The sequence below is a fragment of the Pholcus phalangioides genome, unplaced genomic scaffold, assembly GCF_987345545.1.
Source record: "Pholcus phalangioides strain wild (caught in Gottingen) unplaced genomic scaffold, Ppha-v1.0 ptg000009l_1, whole genome shotgun sequence".
Lineage (NCBI taxonomy): Eukaryota > Metazoa > Arthropoda > Arachnida > Araneae > Pholcidae > Pholcus > Pholcus phalangioides.
Genome location: NW_028301602.1, coordinates 42401259 through 42421502, shown reverse-complemented (window position 1 = coordinate 42421502; position 20244 = coordinate 42401259). Strand labels below are relative to the sequence as shown.

The 20244-nt window shown below is 38.4% G+C and overlaps 1 non-coding gene across 1 annotated transcript; it reads right to left on the bottom strand.

Moving 5' to 3' along the window:
* Positions 1–13685: 13685 nt before the first annotated feature.
* Positions 13686–13759, bottom strand: TRNAS-GGA (transfer RNA serine (anticodon GGA)). Its single transcript has one exon. It is a non-coding gene; the product is annotated as a tRNA-Ser (tRNA).
* Between the last annotated feature and the right edge of the window lie 6485 nt (positions 13760–20244).

Genomic DNA, 20244 nt, shown 5'->3' with positions numbered 1-20244 from the left:
TTAATCCGTTTTGATCGAATAATTTATAGGTAGAAAGCGGGAAATCTCGAAATTCACGCAGTTGCCGACAGGTAGAGCTAACTCTCTTCTTTCGGCCTCCACCTCAGTGTTTGTCAAGATGGCGACTGCAGAAAACGTTTTGTATTCTAAGCTTCGCGAAGTGTGAGTCCGTAACACCTGTTCATCGTGCTCTTCGTCGACAATACCCAGGTGTTGAACTTCCAACCGCTCAGAGCATTAGGCGCTGGTATAAACAATTCTGACAGTCTCGGAAACGTGTGTAAAGGAAAACGCCTGGACGTCCTCGCATGGCAGACAAAAATGTGGAGCGCATCCGACAGAGTTTCGCACGTAGTCCACAGAAATCCACTCGCAATGGATGCAAACACGCTTTCAAAAGTTTGAGACGAATTTGATTACCGTATAGACATATGCCGTGCATCCCAAGGTGGACATATCGAGCACCTTCAATTTGGTTTGTAAAAAAGCTTTATGTGATTAGCCATGTAATATAAAACTAATCTTAAGTGTCTATGTGTTCAATATTTTTCGTAATATACTCATTTAAAATCAGGTGATTCTTTTTGTAACACCCTGTATATCAAAATGCTCTTTGAAAAGAAGTTTTTTTTTTTTAAATTAATTAATTAGTTAAATAATATGGGTTGGTATCTTTACTATAGGGCTATTGGAGTTAGGTACAAAAAATTAGTACTTATGTATAAAATCTAAAAATATTAGTGACCACAGTTCTGTCACAGCTGAGATGATTCCATCACAAAAGGGGGAAAAAAATCCTCCAGCATTGCCATTGTTAAATTTGCGGTAGTGTCTTCGTTACGTTTCTCCAGCAGTCGCGTGTTTGACTCACATCGCGAGGATAAGGGTTCGATCTCCACCGGTATCACAGTGATGGTCGATTGAAATTGGCTTTCTATGGTTCCCAACTTCCAGGTGGAAATGACAGCCGACCTCCCCGTTAAAAAGTCTCGCCACAGAGAGCAACAGGCCTACAATAGCACAAATATTCAATCATTTCACTTCACTTCTGAAATATAGATGGCAGCACTGAAAAATCAGATACAACGCTACAAACGCACTCAGACTGTTAGGCACGCACGCACCCACACACACACACACTTGTGGCACAACTCACGCGGTAGTAAATTTCCCATGGTGATAGGCCGGAGTTGCGCTCGGTTTGAAAGAAAGATAGGTATCAATATTGAATCATTGCATTTATCTCACAGTTTGAAAAATAGATGGCAGCAATATAAATTCACACACAACGCTAAATATGCAATCAGAACGTTAGATACACATGTACACTTCCGACGCAATGCATTCGGTAGGAAATTATCCTTCCCGGCCGGGCTGTGCTCGGTTTGGAACAATGAATGAAAGCTGTCGCGTTTATGCTGATGTGCGGGGTCGTGTGGGAATCTAACTTTGAGACGTGAATGAGAGTCTGCTTGCCATTTGCAAAAGTCTCTCTGCGCAGCAGCACCAGTACATAACAAAATAAGCATAAATCTGACAACTTATATACGTTGAGGCCACGCATATACATACACAACACGTTCCTGCATGTATCAATTCGTTACGTTCCTCAGAGGAATGTTTACGAAGTGCATATGTGGTTAAGTAATAGTAGTAGTACTGCTAAAACTGAAAAAAAAATACAGTCGACGCTCACCTATTCATTATTGCGACCGTTTAATTATAAGGTCAGGTACGATGAGTCAAAATTCTCTTCCCATTTTATGTTATTTTTCGTCCAATATAACGACCCACAAAGACCAATTGAGATGCAATGCAACTCGCTCTTTTATATTGCCCTACCCCGTTTTACTCGTACACAGAAATGTGCATAATTGTGTTTTTCGTGTACCAAAATTATGTTTAACCTTCACCCTTGATATTCAAGAATCGGTACATGGGTTCGTGCATGTAATTAATAATGGTGAAATCTTGATAGAACGATACTCTGCACACTATAAGAAAAAATATCGTTGTAGAAGGATTATCGTTATATCGAGAGGCAGCAGAGTTTAAACATTAGACTATAGGCATTTCCAAACAAGACTGAAAAAATTTCCAAGACTTGACAAAATACAGTTATAAAAGAATTAATTAAAAGTTATATCTAGTATTTTTGTAGCGAGGGGTATCACCTTTGTCAATGAATCTCTGAACATGTAAAATTTTAGCGGCTCTCAAAAAATAACGTCATCAAAGAATCCACTGTTTCTAGATTACAAAAAAATGTATTGTATTTACATGGTCGTATTTTGAACTGAAATGACACCAAAAGATTTACTTTCTAAAACACCAAAAAAAGAAAATAAGTAGGTATAATAAGTTTTTTTGACCATGTATTCGTCATGTGTATTCGAATATACACGGTACCATAGAGGGTTAAGAAGCTTTTTTTTATATAAACGTACGATATAACGATCCCCCAATATAACTTCCGTTTTCCGTGGAACAAGAAGGTCTTTATAACGAACTTCGACTGTAATAAATTTCTAGAGAGAGAGAGGGATCACACTGAAGCATGCATGAGAAAAGTTCTGAAAGTGTGAGATTTATGGGATTCCGTATAAATATTAGGTATCTCTTTCAATAACGCGCCCGCGAAATTTCTAGTGTTTATGGCCGTGTTATCTACCCGTGGTCATTCATACTTGACTCTTCAGTTTGTGGTCGCTCAGAATATCGGTGGTCAGGGAAAGGCTCTCGTTAACTCGAGAGTTTTCCCTAAAATATTTTTCCCGTACCTATAAAAATTTCAGTTCGGATCCCCCTCTACATCTTCTTACTGCTATCACGTATCCCCGATGCCACAGCTATAAATATTTCAGGCGCAGTCTTGGAAGAACGCGCGCTAAAGGCGAATACGTCTTGTTTGAGAAGCACGCAAGAAATCTTCTTCTCCCCCCCCCCCCACACACACACATGCCCTCCCTTCGCCCTTATTGCATGCAGTTCTTGAAAATATGTGTTGAGGAAATGGGAAGTATAAATTTTATATTGAGAGAGCGAGAGAGTCTCTGGAGAGATCAAAAATGTGCAGGAGCATTTAGCGAAAGCATGCTGATACGCTCGCGAAATGATCATCATTTCGTTTTGGTGGGAGGCTTTTTCTCTTTTTTTTTAACTTGCGCTTTCTCATGAAGATTAAGATGATTCTGTCTGAGGCAAAAAACTAAAAATAATATTTAATAAATTTATAACATCCATAACTAAATTTTTTTTTTTTTGGGGTAAAAAAATATAGTTTGCGTTGCATAATTTAATAGCGGAAATATTTTCGTGAATGCGAGATATATTCGGCACATTTCTTCCAGAGAACCAATTTTTTAGCATTTAATTTTTTAGTGTAAATTTGTGCAAAACAGGCGAGAAAGAAACCCTGGCACATAAACTACTGAATTAACATGATTAATACCTTTCTTCTTCTTCTTTTAATCGTCTACAACTGTGTTTTTCAAACTTTTTTTTTAAAGTTGCGGTCCGGTAAAAGTAGCTGAACAATTTCGCGGACCGGGGAAAAATAAATAAATGGGAGAAACAATTAGAGAGGACCAGTAAGACAATGAATTAATAGGAGAAATAATTTGCACACCGGCAAAAAATAAATAAATGCCGCGAGTGGGAGGAAATAATTTGCGGACCAGTAAAAAATAAATAAACAAGAGAATTAATGTGTGGGTTGGAGAGAAATCATTGAATATGGGAAATGATTCGCCGACCAGCAAAGGATAACTACATAGGAGAAATAATTTTCAGAGTGTCAATAGGAAAAATAATTTTAGGACAGGTTATAAGAATAAATACCACAAATAGAGTCCATGAGAGAGAAATTTCCTCAGAGTTGTGCCTGTTTCGTGTTCCAGGGGTGTTACCATCTACTTTTCATATTTGAAGTAAAATTAATTCAGACGTACGTGACATTCAACTCCAATATGGAATACAGATGTCAGCACTTCTTAAGCTAAGAAAAACACAAGCATAATGCTGACATCACAAATACATTAGGTATACATGTAAAAAAAAAACACACACACACACACACAACACTTTTCAGTGTGCAACGATTCGTGAGAAATTCTCCAGAGGAATGTCTACAAGGTGCATGTATCCTATATTAGTACAGCGGTAGTGGTGATCTTTTTTAACTCCAAGAACCAAACTTTATACTTTCTTCTAAAGAATGCCTGTCGAAACTCCTTTTTCATTTTTGAAATATTTCATCTCAGCTTCTATTCATGAATGTATATATGAAAGATTCCATGATTAGAGTCTAAAATTCAGTGGAAGATTTATACAGTAACCAAAAACAACTAATACAAGCAAAACTTCTGAATAACAACGAATTTTCGGAATAATTCCATATGCTCAGAGTTCTAAATAAAATATAGGAAATATTCTAGCAGCTCATGGTAATGCTTGAAGGCTCTGCCACAAATTCTCTGTTCATTTTCAGCTGTTAGACGCCGACTTCTAATTATAATGTGTCATCGTTTTCCATTATATTGGAAAATGAGCTGTCTCAAATCTTATCACATGCTCATTACTGTATTACTTTGGAGAATCAACTTAACGTCTCAGATTTTAGGTATTAAGAACTAATTTACGTTGGAAGAGTTTTTTTTTTTTAAACCATTGAATTGTAAAATGCAAGGATATTGATTCATTTACTGCAATATAAATAATTACGCATCACATTTTCCTGCGAATAATCCGCGGAAGGAATCGAGAATACATCGAAATTTGTTAGTGCATACCAGTGTTATTCAAAAATGCAATTTCGAAGAGTAATTTCACTCATCTCCAAAATTTCAAGATTTATTTTTGTAAAAAGAAAGGTATCTTTTTTTTTTCTTTTCTTTTTTTTAAGAAATCCCTATAAAAAAATTATCTGAAATTTGAAGGAGTATTTTCATTCCTCAAAGAAACTTGAACGAGTAAAATTGAATTTTGGTGCGCATATCGCACGCACCTAAATGTGTATTGGCGAACATTGGAGCAGACTACAGGGTGTCCCATAAATTCATAAACAGTTTAAAAATTCACGAAAATTGAAGGAATTTGTGTCGCATGAAAGGGGATTTTTTTTTCGTGGGGGGGGGGGGAAATAGTTCAAATTTTTTTCGATGGAGAGCACGGCACGAAAGCAAATCACCAGAAATATATAAATCAGGGTCCTATAAACTATACTATTTCTGAATTTTCCTGTTACTGGCATTTGCATAAAGATTTCATTGTTATGTTGACATTCGTGGATGAAATTGTTGGTGAAACTGTTTTTCCTCGAACATGAATCGCCGGCCGAAGCTTTACGAACGTTTCTGACTCAAGAGATTGGGTTTAAGGTCCATCGGCGGAAGCAGGGGGGAGGGGGGGGGGGTTGGAGTTCTAAACAACCCCCCCCCCCCCCATCCTTAAGCCGAGATTATAGAGTTATTCTCCTTGAGAAAATTCTGCGTACGCCTATGCTAAGGTCCAATCAATTTTCCCTTGCCTTCGTGCGGCGAACTATGTTAACAAAAATTCGAACTATTTTTTCCCCCATACCGTGAGAATAACGTTTTAGTATGTCCGCATTTATAAATTATGCTAATTCCTCTCTAACTTTTACGAATTTTTACATTATTTACCGAATATTTTTGTATCTTTAACATCAGCTATTTGATAATCACGAGCAAATTACTCGTTATAAGCCTTATTCGTTATATCAGATTTTTACTGTATAATTCTGTAAAGAGTAATTATTTTTTACTATAGACTCTTCGATTAGTGTTTGAAGCAGCCGAAAAAAATTATTATCTTTACTCACCAAATTTATTTTATTTTATTTATTTCGTATACAAAACTGTGAAAGAGGCCAACGGGCTTTGACTTCACTAGGCGCACATAACAAACAATCAATGAAAATGGAAAGAAAAAGTAGGGATATCAGTAAAAAAACAAACACTAAAATAATCAGACACGAACATATGTAGAGGGGAAAATGCATAAAAGATGACGCTAATAAATTGTGTTAAAAGAATCCCCGAATACATGGCAACCAATGTACGTACATACAAATAAAATTCAATATATTGTAAAATTATAAATTAATAAAAAAAGGCTGCGTGAATTTCAAATCAAAATAATATCATTCGTTTGAAAAAGCAGCAATATCAGTAAAACAATAAAACTATTGCACTCAAGAAATGCAACAAAGGGGAAAAATACATAAGAAGATGACACCTACTAATAGGTTAAACATGTGAATAAATAAAAATAAAAATAACCGAACACACACACCATACAACATATTATCATTTAAAAATACAGTGAATGTCAAAAAAAATTCCGAGCTTTCAAAATGAATTCAAAGGGGTTCAGGTACATCAAAATTAAACACAATGAATCAAAAAAAACTTTGGTCGAAGACTAAAGCACATATGTGAGAAAATCGAGAGAATTTTTTTTTAAAAAAAATGCTGCGAAGATATCGCGCACAAGCAGCAGTCGTAACCAACCATTGATGATGCTCCAAAATTAACCACCCATTCAATCAACTCTGTTAACAGTCATTAAGGACGGTAGGAATTTTTTAGGAGAGAATAGAAAAGAAAATACCCCCGCTCTCTCTCTTTCTCGAAGAACTCACATTTTCCTTAACGGATAATAAACGGACCAAGAAAGGGGGCTTTTGTCGCTGAAGAACGACGAGAGACTTCCCCCAAAAAATTAATTAACGGACGGGATCAATTCATGATCTTGGAGAGGATGCTTCCAATTCACCCTCGCTCTATTATACTTTTATCCGTGTAAAAAGAGGAGGAAAAAAAATCGAATAAGGTACAAAGATATTCGAGTTCCGCAGTTCTTGTGGCTCATTCTCCCTCCTTATACACTTCATCATCAAAGGAACACTGTAAGATACGACCCGTTCGATATACCCCGAAAATCATTAAGCATTCTTTCTTACCCCCATTAAAAAAAAAAAGTCTTATTTTTCCTCTTAACCTTTCTTTATGCGACATTTGTATATTCCTCGATTATCTTCTTTTTCTTGAATTCAATGGCCATAGTTTTCAAACTAAACTCATTTTCCATTCATGTTTGCTTCGTTTTCTTTCCCACTCTTTTAAATCGATCCTTCTTTTTTGCCGCTAGAAATCGTTTCAGAAAAGGAGAGAAATCGGAATAATTTCTTATTTCTTATACAAATGCAATGCCTCGTTTTCGGTATCATATACGGCTCATTAATATAATTACCTAAGTTTATTACGTATATCATTATTTCTCTCGAAAAGCACTTTTCTTCGAATGATTTCTTTTTTTTTTTTTACGTTTATTTTCTTTCTTTTTATAATCCTCAAAAAATACTTCACTGAAAAATTATTGAGTTTTCAATTATTATTTTTTTTAATGACTTCAAATAAAACTCGTAATATTTGATACGGGATACGGGAATTTAGCCTCAGACGTTTCGTCCCTGTACATTTCGCACCCGACCATTCGGCCTGCCCTGACCGTGTGAGTGACCGTATGAAAGACAAACTGAACGGGTGAGTGAAGTAACTGTATGAATGACCACTGCGACCAAGTTGGTGATAGTATGAGTGAGCAAATGACCATGTTAGTGATCAAGTTAGTGACCGTATGTGACCATGTTAGTGATCAAGTTAGTGACCGTATGTGACCATGTTAGTGATCAAGTTAGTGACCGTATGTGACCATGTTGGTGATCAAGTTAGTGACCGTATGTGACCATGTTAGTGATCAAGTTAGTGACCGTATGTGACCATGTTAATGATTAAGTTAGTGACCGTATGTGACCATGTTAGTGATCAAGTTAGTGACCGTATGTGACCATGTTAGTGACTGTATGTGACCATGTTAATGACCGTATGTGACCATGTTAGTGACCGTATGTGACCATGTTAATGACCGTATGTGACCATGTTATTGATCAAGTTAGTGACCGTATGTGACCATGTTATTGATCAAGTTAGTGACCGTATGTGACCATGTTATTGATCAAGTTAGTGACCGTATGTGACCAATTGAAGAGGTGAGTGACCGTATGAGTGAACAAGTGAGTGGGTGGGTAACCGTATGAGAGACCAAGTGAGTGTGGTTACTCTTTGATCACTCATACGGCCATGCACTTGATCACTAATACCATCACTCACTTGGTCACTGATACGGTCAGACAATTGGTCACAGATACGGTCAGACAATTGGTCACTGATACGGTCAGGCACTTGGTCACTTTGACAGTCACCCATACGATCACTCACTCACTCATACAGTCAATTACACACTCACTGAGTCACTCATACGCTCACCCACCCACTTATATGGTCACTCACCCAATCTCTTGGTCACTAACACAGTTAGTCACTTACTTGGTCATTCATTCGATTACTCATGCGGTCAGAGCAGGTGGAATGTCAGGGATGAAAATTTCCGGATCCCGTTTGATATCAAGGAAATGGAATTTTCATCTTTTTTCAATCAGAATATCATATTTTGTCATAAGAATATAATTTTCGATAATATTGTTCATGACATTCCACCAGGCGATTGCCAATTGTTTCAATTATATTGTATTAATATTCCACAGTGTTAGTCCTAACTACCGTACTATCCCTGCAAAACTGGCAGATCGTGCCAGCTGACAGCGCGCTAAGGATTAAAAATTTACAGTTAATTCTAAAATTAAAGAGACAATTTGAAAAACGATCAACGAAAAAAAAGGGAATTTGGAAAAGGAAAAAAAAATCAACAAAAGAAAGTGCCTTATGCAAATAAAAATGCCAATTATAGCCAAAAAATTGTCAAAAGCAAGTAAAAATGTTAATTATAGCCAAAAAATATCCAAATAAAAGTAAAATTGATAATTAGAAAAAGACTGTCTAAAGCAACTACAGCTGTCATTATGGTCAAAAATTATCAAAGATAAGTAAAATTGATAATTTCAGACAAAAGAATTGAAATAATCTGAAAGAACCCTTTCAGACCCGAGCATTCATTTTTTGGAATTGCCAAAATATCTTTGCATTTTCGATACTCAAAAAATGCTTTAAAAACGTAAATGTCAAAAAATCATTATTTTTTTCAAATTTTCAATTTTTTTTGTGAAAAATTATTTATTTCATTCAAATTTTTTCAGCCAAGATGTGATGCAGGGTGTATTCATCTTTACATAAAAATTTTTTCCACAATTTTATTGCTAAATTTTATGTGATAGATCACAATTTTCCCGGAGGTGCTTTCTCCTGGAAGCCATCTTGAAAAAAACCCTGAAAATACAACTTTAAGTGCTGTCCTCTGATAAAAGCCCCCCAAAGTTCATACTGACCATAATGATCGAAATTAAATGCAAGGGGGTTCCATATAGGCCCCAGATTTTGAGAACCACAGTTTGAGGTTGTCCTCAGTGAATCGAATGGCTTCTTTTAGGTTGATTCACGTCAACTCTGTAATTGTAACGTACCGAAGCAAACAGGGATCGATATTTCATGATACCTAGTTAACGTCGTATTCATAAGTATGGGTGCTGGGAATAACACTACGTTCATCAAACACCAATGGAATAAATTCAAACACAAGAGAATTCTCTGTTTTCTTTCCTCTCTTTTCACCATCGCAAAGCAGACGGAAAAACATAACGGAAAAATTGCGCTGTCTGTTTCACCTCCTTTATTTATATACAACTGTTAATGTTTTTTTTTTTCAACACATATACTATATCTTTCTACTATAAGAGCGAAAGAGAAGACGTAGGGTGAGGGGGAAAAGAGGACTCATCTACCTTATCTATTACACTTTTTCCCTTTTATGTATATTTTCCCCCTTTTTCCGACGTGCGGTTAGATTAGCACAATGTAACCATGTTTATCTTCGATTCGTCAAAAATAGGTAATCCAAATTTCTTGCCAAAACCTTGTACGCGTGAAATGTTAAAATGCAAAAAATACTCGCCAAGCCGAGAAGAGAATAGGAAAAAATGCACCATTTTCCACACCACCCAAGAGGTATGGTGCCAGGCGCGTTACCCCTTTGTGTACGGCGGGTTCCCACGTAGGCATATTTCCGTCTTCATCCTGCGTAACCCGTCGAAGATCTTCTCTCGACGGGCCCCAGAGCAGCAACCGCAAGTTGATTGGGTGCCCTGGTAGAGGCCTCGCCCGTACACCACGTTTCGGCCGAGCCCCGGACCCGGTTAAGGTCGTATGGCTCGGCCCAACGATGGAAAGAAGTCTTTCGACATGGGCTGCTTTCCTCTGCCCCGGCTTTCTTGACAGTCGACCATCACGCCCGCGAGTGAAATGGTGACCGACCAGCTGCACACGGGGCAAACTGGGGATTGGTCATCCAAACTCGGCGTCACGAAGATGGGACGGGCAAAAGCCGTGGAGCGCTCCTCAGAGGGGATGGTTAAGAATGACGCAAACTGAAAACATCACGTTTCCAATCGAAACAATGAAAATTTTACATTGTTTAGGAAAGTTCAGCGCCAGTAGCTTCAATAATGAAAGTTTATAGCTAATTGTTAGATTTCTAAACACAGAAAAACAGAGATGGGTTTGAACATACATGTACTACGCCAGGGTTTTCTTAACCTATGGGTCGTCACGGGGCTTCCGAGATGAGTCGTAGAAATTCACTTATAGCCAGGGATTCTGGAGCTTTTGTCGTTCAAATCGACTAAAACAGCCAGTGTTTCTTGACCTATGTATCGTAATCAGGGCCACAAATAGGGGGAGATAAAGTGTGTCTGGTGCCCCAGGCACTGGAACAGAGGTGGGGGGGGGCCTCAAAAATTTCACCTTTTAACCTCACTTTCAACATTACAGGGGGGGGGGGCATCAGAATGCGTGCTTCCTCCCGGCTGACCAAGCATCTAGATGATGGCCCTGCCTATGGATAGATTTTTAAAGACAAATCTGATTATACCTCATTTACTGTGGGCAGCAAATTATAAAAAGTGTCCCAAAAGTGTCCAAAAATTCATAATTCCGTCCATTATTGTTCACATTATCCAAATTGAATGTCTACAAACTAATATTAAACAGCAAAAACAGATTAACTTCTTCAATTCGAAGATATTCAAATACCGTTCGTGTCAAGAGTTTTAATTCAACCTTAAGAAAAGTGCAGTGCTTCATTGATTTGAAAACGTGTCGCGGGCCAGACTTAAGCGATATGTAGATGTAACGCGGATCACTTAAGTGATCTGGAAATGTGTCGGGTGCCGCTTAAATGCCCCAGAACTGTGCCGTGGGTCACTTAAGCGATCTGTAAAGGTGCCATGGAACGTTTAAGCACTCTGGAACTGTGCGGTAGGTCACTTAGATGATCTGTAAATGTGTCGTTTAGTTCATTTTTACAAAATTAGGTTTGAGGTCACGGGTCACATCAGATGAATCCAAGGGCCACAGATTTCCCGCGTGTCATGAGTTGAGCATATTTGGTATAGACCAGTGTGGTCCAATGTAAGTGTCCAATAACCCAATGTGTGGGTCACGACCCGCCGGGGATTGCAACAATGAACTGGAAGGAGTTGCGAGAGATTCTTCAAAATAAAAACGTCCAAATAAGAGAAATTCATTTTTATTTTAAAAATATGTGAAATAACTAAAAAATACTGAGCTACAATGTTATTTTATTGAATTCTCTACTTGTTCAATAATCAATATATCAAGTTAATACTTATACAGGGTTGACTCAGAGAGAAGCACCCGATTGCAAAATTGTATATTTTTGCAAAAATTTTCACCAATGACTGCTCCCTACTTCTTTCCTTAAGAAAGAAAAAAGACGTCAAAAGCGGGTGATAGAACTCCCAATGCTACCGCAATATTGCACATGTAAACGGGGCTTACGTGAACTTCAATCTGCAAGTACCAATTCCGAGCAGTTCGAATCAATATTATTAGCGGCAGCTGATAAATCGGGACCGATCATTCGATCCAGGATCTGCAATAGTGAAGCAAAAAAATAGTCGATCACCAGTCTCTGGTGCGATCCCCCCAAAAAAAGTCTCGCCGCAGAGAGCAATAGACAGACAGACATGACCGCTGACCGCCCAGAGAGACCATCTTGGGATGGTTTGCGCTCTTTCCCAAAGGGATGGACGGTCTCGGAAAGGCAGAGAGCAACAGGCTTGCAACGGTAAAATCTTCAAACATTACACTTCACTCATAGTTCGAAACATACGTCGCAGATGGCAGCACTATAACAAGCATTACACACACACACACACACACACACACACACAAGCTTCACAACACGGACACGCATATCCCAACATGTACCAATTCGTTAGAAGTTCCGCAGAGGAATATGGACGAGATACATGTGTGGTTAAGTGGTGGTAATAGTCTCTGGTGCGATGAAGAGTGAATACTCCATACTTTAATTCGATCTCTTCTCCGACATCTAAGAATCCTTCGAACCCATTTCAATGACCATAATCGGGAACAATATATATATATATATAGTGGCAGTCACGTAATTAAATATAAGAATTTTTGTTTAAAAAAAATAAAACCACGTGACCTATGATTATAAATGGGGGTCTTTTTGAAGTGTTGGAGACTCGACTACATTTTGGGAGACCGTAAACTGGTCTGGAGTTGAAAAAAGTTTTTTCTGAACGCCATTGCTCTTCTCTATATATAATTACCAAAATATTACGAATCAATATTTTGTAGGTTAGCGTCTGACATTATTGAAAAAAGAAAACATCCCCTGTCAAAATTTATGCACTCCCCGAGCATATCGGGCAATATATTTTTCCAGCCCTGCTGCCCATAGGTACCCACATCTTCGAGAAATTATTTCTTTGAGGAAAAATTTCAACATACCCCTCACATATTGATTTCCAAATAAGTTTATAGAGTAAAAAATATAAAAAAAATTCACAGTTGGGTCTCTCCAGGCTAGAACCCTATCATTTTCTTCTATATGGGATTCGCAATCGCTATAAATATCTCCATCCACAAAAAAATTTTCATCACTCAAAAAATAGTCCAAATTATATATAATTTTATAAGAAATCTTATCCTACGCGTTACAGGTACTAGCGGTATAATAATAATACACAGTGGAACTTCGGTTAACGAGCTTAATTCATTCCGTGAACGTGCTCGTTATTCGAATCGCTCGTATCACGAATCAAACGTCCCTATAGGAAATAATGTAAACTCGGATAATTCGTTCCACAATTATTCATTCACTTAAAAATGACTAATGAAACCGCTTCATCAATAATACAATACACAAATAATTTATTTAATAATGCAACACACCATAAGTAAACGTACAGTGCAATAATTTCGCAACGACCAGCGAGAGGAGGACTTATTTTTTAGGACTAATTGTAATATTGTAAAACTGTAAACTGTAATATTGTAATTGTAAGATTGGCTCACCAATCTTTTTTTGTGTGTGAATTTGGAAAAAAACCAATGGAATGACGTTTGCTTTTGACTCCTTTTGAGGATTTCGCAGAAATGAGAAATTGCGTTGTCACTGGAGAAATTTCATTGTTCGCACACTGCTACAGCTTTATATATATATATACAAGGATGGCATCACTCTCCGCTAACATACGAAGGTTTTTAACAACTGGCTGTTGCGAAGATATATTTCGGAAAGAGAGAAAATTCAACTGCCCCTGCGGGGAATCGAACCCACGTCCTTTCACTTTCCGGGTGAACGCCCTAGACCACTAGACTACAGAGGCACAGAATCTCTCGATCTTTCCTTGGAGCTCGTGTACACTGAAAGGGACCGTACATGGACGGCCGGACCAGACTCAGGCCAAGCTCACAACTGCTGACGTTGCCACCAGATGGCGACTTATACAAGGATGACGTCACTCTCCGCTACCATACGAAGGTTTTTAACCGTCAGCAGTTGTGAGCAAAGCTGCATTAAGAGTAATCTTTCAAGCGGCTTTGGTTGTGAGCTTGGCCTGAGTCTGATCCGGCCGTCCATGTACGGTCCCTTTCAGTGTACACGAGCTCCAAGGAAAGATTGAGAGATTCTGTGCCTCTGTAGTCTAGTGGTCTAGGGCGTTCACCCGGAAAGTGAAAGGACGTGGGTTCGATTCCCCGCAGGAACAGTTGAATTTTCTCTCTTTCCGAAATATATCCTCGCAACAGCCAGTTGTTAAAAACCTTCGTATATATATATACTTCAGTGGTTATTTTCTACAAAATTTCACTCGGCTTCCCTCATCTCTCTAATCTCATTCGAAGTGAGGGATTCCTTCTCTTTTCTTCAGACAAGAACCTTTCCATAAACTCTTGCACGCGATGGAGATATATCAGTTTGTCTGCAGTCAACTCCTGGCTATCTTCCTCCACTATTTCTTGAATGTCGTCTTTCCCAAGAACACAACCTCTTCGACACACTAATGTTTACAAGATAACCCCTCAAAGTCACGTTCAATAATGCAATCGCCCACAATTTTCTTCAAGAAGAATTAAGGGTTCTCTTGGTGATTTCATCCCAGGCTATATTGATGATCGTGATGCAGTGACGGTGTTGAAATGTTTTTTCCAAATCTCGAGGGTAAGGTTTGTTTCCTCAATCATCTCAAAGTGTCGCTGAAATAGTTCTTTAGTTATAAGCTTTTTGATGTTTGAAATTATACATTAGTAATTGCCGATTGGAAATTCGAGACTGAAGGGGGGAATATCCCAGCCAACTCGTTGGACAATTTGCCTGTTGTGGGTGGCCTTTGTATTTGTATATTACACACACACTTCCAGAGAACGTATGTGGAAGAAAGCGAAAAACCATCTGCTAGGTTATGATAAAGCGAAACTAAATGAACAATGTGCAAAACCTTTTACTCGTAATGCGAATCATCGCTCGTTAAGCAAGTCAAAGTTTGTTCAGACCCCTATTTCTGCTCGTTAACCGAAGTTTCACTGTAATAATAAGTGGCAAAAATAGTTAAGATGAAATTCAAGTAAAAGGGTCTTTGCACGTATTATATCCCCTTTCAGACTATAAATGTGGTACCCTCTTTCTCCTTTTGGACATCAGTTGTGTGCTTATGGTTGTTTTTTTCAAGTATTTTAAAAGAACTTTTATAAAACTTGAAAAACGCAAACCGATAAGCATACCGGTTACATTCGCGCGAATATAGCCAATAAGCTTATCGGTTGTTGTTTTTTTTTTTTTAAGTTTTGTGAAAGATCTTTTATCAAACAATTATAGTGTAATCCCGGCTTAAAAGAAACTCAACGATAAAAAGGTGCGTATGTCATGATTGTTTCATCAACCTACGTACGCAAGACCTAACCTTGTAAAGGGGGTGGGGGAAGCACAGAAATTCTAAGCTTTCAGCCATTAAAAAGTAGCATTTTGCACTGAAAGGGAAGCAAACTAAATTAGTATACGAAAGAGTATTTTAATTTAATATATTTTTTAATCGCACGCCACTCAAAATTAATATGCAAAACCGAGTATGTTGACACTAAAAGTTGGTTATCTTTCCTCTTCAACAATAACAAATGAACACAATAAGTCAGATATCAGACTGACATCATGATACCGTTATTATGAGAAAAGATAAAGAATATTTGGAAATATCTATATTTAATATCTGATCTGTTATATGCAATATATTCATCATTTCAATTGATCTTGTATAAAAAAAAACGGGCACGAGGCAGATCTGATTTGATTAAATTCTGATATAATTTTTCAAAAAACGCAGTGTTATACGACTACATTTTCATTTATTATCGGCAAGGTCTTAATTGTTCTACAAAATCAATATAATCGTGAACTTTTATCTTCCTTTTTTTCCATTTTCACAGACTATAAACATAAACAAACCTGTCTTCTGGATATCTGTCTGTGACGGGGTGCATGTGTGGTGTAGCAGTAGTAGGTAGGGCCTCCAAAAAATGGCTCGGGGATCCATGATGTTCTTAAGTCAGCCACCTCGTTGGGCAGTTTGCCTGTTGTGGCGTTGTATTTGTATTTGTATTATTTTCCATTCATTTTTATGAATTATTTTATTTGCGTGAAAAAAGTTTTCAAAGTTTGACGACATGTCGTTCAACGGATGAAGAAGAAAAAAATCTCTAAATATCAATATATACCGTAAGCTTATGCAGTTTATGCCAATTTATTACCATTTTATCGTGGATTAAAGAAAAGCAGGCTACAGTATATTGTTTGCCAAATTTCGAAAATTAAAAACGTAACACGTCGTACTCCTTTGGGGCACCGCCAACCATTATCAGGGGTACCGCCAACCATTATCAGGGGCACCACGGTGAACTGTCCTTATTTGTGTGTGACTATTCAATAACATGAAGCGCAGTTCTTTGTCAGATTGTTCTTTCAAACCGAGCACATCTTCGGTCTATCTCTATGAGCAATTTACTAATAATTTGCTGTGCCGGGGAAGTTGAAATCTTTAGTGCTGTCATCTACATTTCACATTGTGAGTGAAATGTAATGACTGAATTGAATATTTGTACCGTTGTAAGTCTGGTGCTCTCTGTGGTGAGACTTTTTAATGGGGAGATCGGTTCACATTCACACCTCGAAGTTGGGAATCACAGAAAACCAATTTCAGCTGACCACCGCTGTGTCGACGGTGGGGCTTGCACAACACCACCTATAAAACAAGGCCTCCGCACGAAGCTCGTGCCGTCACTAAAGAAGGCCATTTCACCTATTGCCATTGGATATAGCAGGCTGACGCATGCGATATTTTTACCTCTTTTTGCAGTATATCCAATGGCAATACGAGAAATGGCCTTCTTCATTGACGTCACAAGCTTCGTGCGGAGGACTTGTTCTATAGGTGGTGTTGGCTTGCACCGTTGTTAATTATGATGCGGTCACTATGGTCACATGACCGCACAGTGGCTCGACTATTGCAGCGAGCCGCGGATACATGCCCAGTAGGCCAAGGGAAACACGGAAGACGTAAGTTTGAGAGTATCCATGACGTAACATGTTGTTTTCAAAAAGGTATCAACTTGAAAGATAGCAGGATCTACCAACATGCATACTGATCAACACGATCACACAAATGTCAATTGCCTCTGTTTGCAATAGATGGCGCCGAGACACATTTGTGCATTCCTACTACAAACACCACCGAAAAAAAAATGGAGTGGGAGCGGGGAGAGAATCGGAATTCAAAAAGTCATGTGCGTACGGTAATTATAGAATTTACCAAAATGCTTGAAAGATACCAAAACAAAAGAAATGAATCAGAATTCAGACATAATTAGTGAAATATAATTATATATTGAAAATTCAGAATTAATTAAGCAGGTGAGGTAGTTCCAGGATTGATGATAATTCAAAATTAATTACAAAATTGAGCACACACTGAACAAAAAAATAAACAAGCGTGAATTTATAGAAATAATTGGAGAAATAATTTCGGAATTGTTACTAAAATTCAAAATTATTGAAAATTCAGAATTCATTAAATAAATAATTCCAGAATTAATATCTCCATTGATTTGGGGCATTCCTGTTTTACTCGTGGCCCTGGAACGGGTCCAGTTAACCAACCCGTTTAAGACGCAACTGGCAAGAACTGTTACAGTGCTATCAACCCTCATCTCTTCTCAATGAGATTAAGGGTGGACCAGAAGTTCTGGACACATTTTAAAAATTAATGGCAAATCAAACAATTCACACAAAAAAGGGGCGGTTTGCACTAAATAATTATCATGGCCTGAAGTTTTTTTTTAAGAAAAAAGTTCGAATTTTACTCACAGGTGGTGCTGTAGAACGAAAACCCAACTTAGCACATACAGTGCAACATAAGCAGTGCATAATTAATGTTTATGACAATTTGTGTTGCATGAATTTATCGCATTTCAGTATGATCCCTTTTTCAGCTCGGGCTACATTTAAACGGGTCGAAGGGTGCTCATGTTGGAACATAGTTGTTTTATGTGTAATGCAAATTGTCATAAGCATTAATTATGAACTGTTTGTGTTGCATTTTACGTGGTATGTCAGCTTTTCATTTCACTGTCCGTCCCATTCTGTGAGTGGAACTTGAACTTTTTTAATTTTTAAAATAAACTCTAGGTCATAGAGGTTCAACCTATGTCCCGCGGGTGGAATGTGGCTCTAGGAGTCAGGGGCGTAGCCAGAAATTTCGTTCGGGGGGGGGGCCACTTTTATTTCGTGGGGGGACCAAAGTGACAGAACAATGGATTTGGCTATCTTTTTCCCTTTTTTCGGTCATTTTCTCACATTTTGGGGGGGACCAGACCCCCAAGTCCCTCCCCCCTCGCTACGCTCTTGCTAGGAGTCATCTGATGAGGCCCACGGCACCAAACCTAATTTTGTTAAAATGAACTAAGCGGCATATTTCCAAATCACCAAAGTGTCCCACGGCCCATTCACTGTTTACTTTAGTGACCCGCAGCACATTTACAGATTACTTAGGTGACCTAGGTCACATTTAGATATCAATTAAGTGATCTGCAGTGCAGTTCCACGTTATTTAAATGGTCCGCTGCATATTCTCAGATCATTTAAATGGTCCGCAGCATATTCTCAGATCATTTAAATGACCCATAGCACATTTACAGATCACTCAAGTGACCCGGGTTGCATTTACAGATGACCTGGTTACCATTACAGTGACCTGGAGTAATGTTCCGGTTCACTAAGTGTAGCCGCGGCACATTTACAGATCACTCAAGTGGCCTACCTACTTCACCCAACGCCGTATCTCAATTTACTGCCATTAATGAGATGGGTTGGAAATGAAGGCGCTGTGTATCGGTGGTCGTCTCCAGTTCGTTAGGGAAAAAATATCTTATCTTTATTTTCGGTAGGGTTCGAACCCAGGACCATGACACCAACCTTCACGGTGGCGGACGAGCACCTTACCACCACTCCACTCGGGCACCAAGTGACCTACCTGGGTCACATTTACAGATCACTTAAATGACCCGCGGTACATTCCCAGATCACATAAGTGACCCGCGGACGTTTACAGATCACTCAAGTGACCTGTGGCACATTTACAAATCATTTAACTGGCCTGAGGTGATGCTATTTCAGATGATTTGAGGGGCACATTTCAATTTCGATTGAGTTGTCTGTGGCTTATTTCTAGATCGCTCAAGTTGCCCGTCACACATTTTCAAACCAGTGAAGTGGCCCCGCACTCTCCGTAAGGTTGACCACCCTTTCTGTAGGCCATAATAAGTTACTTTGGTGTAAACTGTAACTTTTCACGACACAACTAGGTGATTTGTTATTAATTTTTAAAATGTGTCTATATAGGACTTCGCGTCCACCCTGTATGATCGGAAGGGGGAACGGGGAGAGGGGAAATGCAAATTGGAATCTCTCAGGTACATTCCGGGCTAACAAATAAACGCCATTCCCTTCCGTATCGTTCGATTAAAGAGAAAAAAATTGGTCAATCCTGAAGTTCTTTTATCACGCAATATATAACGCATCGCCCATACTTTGCTATTGATCTCAGCAGTGTTGCCGTAATTGTAGGGGGGAGAGGGGGCTACTTACTGAACAAAAGCCCGCTTCTTGTGAAGGGAACTACGCCTATGCGAGGCTGAAAACGTGCGAACCATTAAATATAGCGAAGAATAGAGAACTTTTTGAAGGAACATTTTTCCTCCTCCATATATAAAAGCGATTTTATTCCAGTCGATGCTGTTCCGAAGAGAAAGAACCCTTTCACGGGTATCGGGTAGAAAAGTAAAATGTGGCCAAAAAAATGTTCTTCGATCGAAAATCCCTCGGAGATAATAAAAGAAAATTGGAGAGAAAAACACACACACACACAAACAACACGGTCGCATAAAACTTTTGCTATCCTGTAACCCAGGGTTACCGAGAAGCATTGCTCGATATACCCCATAGAAATACCGGTAACTGGCGTACTTTTCCGTCAAGCGTGTACCTTTAGTTGACAGGATTACGATTTGAACGAGAGGCTTATTTTATATCGTTAGTTGACTCCAAACGAGGGGTGGGTGAAGGGAGAGATTTTTTGCTATAACACACATTTTTTTTACCTTAGGCCGGGATTACACTATTAAATTTTGATAAAAGTCTTTTTATAGAAAAAAAATTGAAAAATGCTAAAAATAAGATATCACCAGTTGCATTTTCTAGAATGTAACCGATAATCTTATTGGTGGCATTTTTCAAGTTTTATAAAAGTACTTTTATCAAAATTTTATA